Source organism: Otolemur garnettii, unplaced genomic scaffold, assembly GCF_000181295.1.
Source record: "Otolemur garnettii isolate 467f Iridium unplaced genomic scaffold, OtoGar3 scaffold00022, whole genome shotgun sequence".
NCBI lineage: Eukaryota > Metazoa > Chordata > Mammalia > Primates > Galagidae > Otolemur > Otolemur garnettii.
The window spans coordinates 15,418,900-15,424,214 of record NW_003852417.1 but is presented as its reverse complement, the minus strand read 5'-3'; positions in this window follow the sequence as shown (position 1 = coordinate 15,424,214).

Genomic DNA, 5,315 nt, shown 5'->3' with positions numbered 1-5,315 from the left:
AAAAAAAAAAAAAAAGAAAATTGAGAGTTTAGGACTAAATACTGAAATTCGACTGTGCTTCTAAACAAGCTAACAAAAAACTTCAACCTTATTGAGCTACTTTTTATTTATAATGACTTTTGATTTGTTTTTTTCTGGGTCTTGCTCACCTTTTTTTTGGAGACAGAGTCTCACTATGTTGCCCTCAGTAGGGTGCTGTTGCATCACAGCTCACATCAACCTCAAACCCTTGGGCTTAAGCAATTCTCTTGCCTTAGGTTCCTGAGTAGCTGGGACTACAATCGCCCACCACAACACCCGGCTATTTTTTTTGTTGCAGTTGTTGTTGTTTAGCAGGCCCGGGCCGGGTTCAAACCCTCCACTCTCGGTGTATGTGGCCAGTTCCCTAACACTGAGCTACGGGCGCTGAATCCTTGCTCACTCTTTGAAGGATTTCCTATTCCTAGTCTAGCATTTCTCCTTTTCTCTCTCTCAGTGTGAATATATTTTCCATGTTGTCCAGTGCAATAATGTAATTGGAGTAATTTGCATTATATTAAAGCAGTTCTTGCCTTATGCCTACTGTCTACTCAGGGAACACTGCCAATTCTCTCTAATTTTTAATGAGCAGGAAAATCCTCTCATGAATATTCTAGAACTATAGATAATTAATACAGTGTTCAAATTATACAGTGACTGCAAACTGCCAAAATTGCCCGTTATTACATGTTACTCCCTCTAAAGAGTAAAGGGGTGTTTGTTGGATACTGACTTCAATCACACATGAAACAGGCACCAGGCATGTAGGGGAGATGCTGGTTACCCTTTACAGAATATACCAAGAAACAATTCTCTCAAATTTATGTATGTGATCGATGTTCTCCATGTTGGGAGGCATCCCTGGGTTGTCTCCTTTACAATGTATCAATGTTAAGTTGACCTGCTGCTTTCAAAAACCTGTCACCTACTCACTTTATCTCTGAGAGGATGAGGCAGCTACAGCCCATGGGAAGTTCATGGGCTTTAGAACTAGGCTTGGAATTGCATTCTGGCTTCCTGACATACTGAATGCGAGCAAGTAATTTAACCTCTCAGGTTCTTTTGTTTTGTTTTGCTTTGAGACAGAGTCTCAGCTGTCGCCCTGGGTAGAGTACTGTCGCGCCATAGCTCACAGCAGCCTCCAACTCAGGATCAAGTTCTCCTCTTGCCTCACTGTTTCTATTTTTAGTAGAGACGAGGTCTTGCTTTTGCTGAGGTTGGTCTCAAACTCATGAGCTCAAGCAATCCACCTGACTTGGTCTCCCAAAGTGCTAGGATTAAATAGGATCATGCCTGGCCACCTCTCAAGTTCTTCATCTGTGAAATGAGTACAATCTCATCTGGCTTGCAGGGATATTGTGAGGAGAATCAGTATTATCTGAGGTGCCTAGCAGTACCTGGCACCTGGTAGACTATTGGGCAAGCTACTTAGTGTCTGAACTCCTTGTGCAGAACCTGAAACATTATTAGATTCTCAGTAAATATTGAGCATGACATTTAGAAGTCCATTGAATTGGTAGCAAGTACTCAGTAAATGTTAATTATTATGGTTACATAAAGCAAAACAATTTGTTTTTGAAAAATGTATAAAACAAAGTCTTATGTATCTGTTGCATTTTCAAAATTTCAATTATAATTATTTTGGCAGAGAGAATGAATACAAATGTAACATATGCAACAGATTGTGCTATCATATTTAAACTGTTACCCACAGTCAGATGTTACATACATACTTGTTAAATGTAATGTGCCTGTATGCCTGGATAGTGAGATCCCACCAGCTACCAGGTAAAGAAGGTTCTGTAATGCTAGAACCTTCAGCTTTACCCAAGGGATTTACCTTCCCTGGCCATTATGTTATTTGGTTCATTCTCTGGTATTATTTCAAGATTATGCCTGTGATTAATGAGCATCTATCTACTACGTGGCATTCTGTTGTATTCAGAGAATACATGATGACAAACCAGAGGTTCTAGGCAGATGATTTTTAGATCTAGGTAGATCTAACTGATAAAGGGTTTGTAACCATAGGATCCTATTCTTCATTTGTCTTTTCTATTGTTTGTCTGAGCCGTCTTTGGTAATTAACATGCTTTTATGCAGACTTAAAAAATACATCATATGTAATCCTCTTGGCAAGGTTTCTCTTATGTTTTATAATTATCTCTCCTAGCCACAGTGAACTAATAAAATAGGGGCTCTTGCCTACTGCATATCTGTGAGTAGTTTCCTTTGCAGTCATATAGTTTATTTTGGTTTAATGTTACTTGTGATAGTTTAAAATTGAGGAAGTAAAAAATGTACTACTTTTTGTAGAATTTTCTGTATTTGAGGAAGTGGTAGTCAACTTGATTTATGGGACTTTCTTCTGTGTTCATGTTTTTAACTGGTGACACCACAGCACTCAGTCTCACAAACTGTAATTATGGGAGTCATCTCTTTTTATTCCCTAATCCTTCATCCAAAGAGTCATCAGAGCTCTGTTTGTTTTCAGCCCTTCACTGTTTCACTCATCTTCTCTGTCCTCGCTGCCAGTGTTCTAGATTAGGTGCCAAATACTATTCTCATCTCTGTTCTGATTGACCTCCCTGCTCTAGGCTTGTGTTTTTCTTTACAGTTGGTTCTCTTACTTAAATTAAAAACTGACTATGTCCCTCTCCTTAAGCCTTTTTATTTATTATTATTTTTTCTTTGAGAAAGAGTCTTACTGTGTTGCCCTTGGTAAAGTGCTATGGCGTCACAGCTCATAGCAACCTCAAACTTTTGGGCTTAAGCGATTCTCTTGCCTCAGCCTCCCAAGTAGCTGGGATTATAGGCGCCTGCCACAACACCTAGCTATTTTTTACTTGTAGTTGTCATTGTTGTTTGGCAGGTCCAGACAGGGTTTGAACCCCCTGGCTCCAGTGTATGTGGCTGACGCCCTAGCTGCTGACCTGTAGGCACCGAGTTCTTAGACCCTTTTAAATGTCCTATCAGCCACAGGTTGAATGAGTTTCTTAACATAATTCTTACTCATCCTTTAAGACTCAGCATAACACCTTCTTTAGCAATTCCTGACCACACTATCAGAGTTTTGTCATTTTTCTGCATAGTAAACAACTCCAATATCTGGAGTTTAAGAAAACCAAACTTGTACATGGGTGAAATTTCTTCCTACCAGGGAAGAGTATGGTGACAGATGAAGTGTAAATGTGGTAACAGGTTTACAGCTCCATTGCAGTGAAGCTCATTAATGTCTAAAGATAAAAATGTATTCAAGAGGGAACCCAAAGAGTAAAATTGGCAGTGCCAAAGTCGTAGCAGAGGTTTACTCCTCCCTGTTGCCCAGTTCTGGTTTATCCTCGTGTGGGTAGATGTAACAGACTGTCCATGCTTGATGCCATTTACCATTCTAATCACAGTTAACTCCTTTTGCTCACCACACAGTAATCTGGTCAACATTTAATAGATAAGCTAGCTTGCTATAAAGGGAGAAAAATTGTTGTCAGTTCTCTTGTAAATAAATGAATTAGATTTATATACCAGTTTCTTTTGTTAGTGGGAGTCACTTTTGGTGTAGTCATATTTTTGGGTCATCAAAGCTGAAGACCAAATTCTTGAGTATACTGAATTCACTAAGATAATGGCACCTTGTAACGTTTCTTGGTAGCTAGTCAGCTAGCTCCTCCGGTGATACCTTCTTCTGCTATGTGTGCCACTCTGTGCCTTCTTTGTTTAAAATGGCCTGTGTGAATACTTGTCTTATGCTTCTAACAACATTAGTATTTAAATGATTTAGGAAAGTAGGAGTGGTTTTTTTTTAATACAGTAGTGTTTTCCTGCAATATTACCATCCATGTTTTCATTAGTAGGCATGTTTCTATATAGATCTTCATTCTTCCTAACTTGTCCTATCTGCAAGATGTAAGGGACAAATTTAGAGTTTATTTACAGTTAAATAATGAATTCAGGGTTCAAAATGATATTGCAGTCTCCCTCCCTGAAAGTTTACGAAATAGCCATTTATTAAACACCTGTTCCTGTGTCAGGCAGTATACTGTATGTATTATGTTTAATACTTTTTTTTTTTTTGCAGTTTTTGGCCGGGGCTGGGTTTGAACCCACCACCTCTGCCATGTGGGGCCGGCGCCCTACTTCTTTGAGCCACAGACGCCAAAAAACAAAATACTCTTAGAGGCTCAGCGCCTGTAGCTCAGTGGTTAGGGCACTAGCCACATACACCAGGGCTCGTGGGTTCAAACCTGGCCAGGGCCTGCTGAAACAATGACAACAATAACAGAAAAATAGCTGGGCATTGTGGTGGGTGCCTGTAGTCTCAGCTACTGGGAGGCTGAGGCAAGAGAATAAAAAAGTCCAAGAGTTTGAGGTTGCTGTGAGCTGTGATGCCATGGCACTCTACTGAGGACAACATAATGAGGCTCTGTTTCAAAAAAAAAAACATAAAACCTCTTAAGAAAGTATTTTTACAGATGAGGAATCTGAGATTTGAAAAAGTTAGCTTTTATATGATCACTACTAGAAAGTAACAGAACTGGATTTGAGAACTCAGAGCTGTTAATTTCCAAAATCCTTTCTCTTACTACAGTCCATGCCCAGGACATTTTGTTTTGTTTAAATAAACATATATATGATTTTTTTTTTTGTTGAGACAGAGTCCCATCCCATGCCCTACGTGGAGTGCAATGGTGTCATAGCTCACTGCAACCTCAGACTCTGGGCTGTGGGGATCCCACTGCCTCAGCCTCCGGAAGCCTCTGGGATTACAGGCTCTGGCCGCAGTGTCTGACTGGGTTTTTCCATTTTGGAGAGGGGGTCAGGGTCTTACTCACTCTCAGGCAATTCTCAAACTCCTGAGCTCAAGCAGTTCTTCCTCCTCAGCCTCCCACGGTGCTAGGATTACAGGCGTGAGCCACCGTACCCGGCATGATGTTAATAATTATATATTTTAACAGTTACTTTTAGTTTTTATTTATTTTATTTTATTTTTTGGAGACAGAGCCTCAAAATGTCGCCCTGGGTAGAGTACCATGGCATCACAACTCACAGCAACCTCCAACTCCTGGGCTTAAGTGATTCTCTTGCCTTGGCCTCCCAAGTAGCTGGGACCACAGGTGCCCGCCACAGTGCCCAGCTATTTTTTGGTTGTAGTTGTCATTGTTGTTTGGAAGGCCCCGGCTGGATATGAACTTGCCAGCTCTGGTGTATGTGGCTGGCGCCTTCTGCTTGAGCTATAGGCGCCAAGCCTAACAATTACTTTTAAACTATTCTATAAATCTGTATAGCTTAATTAAACAGCT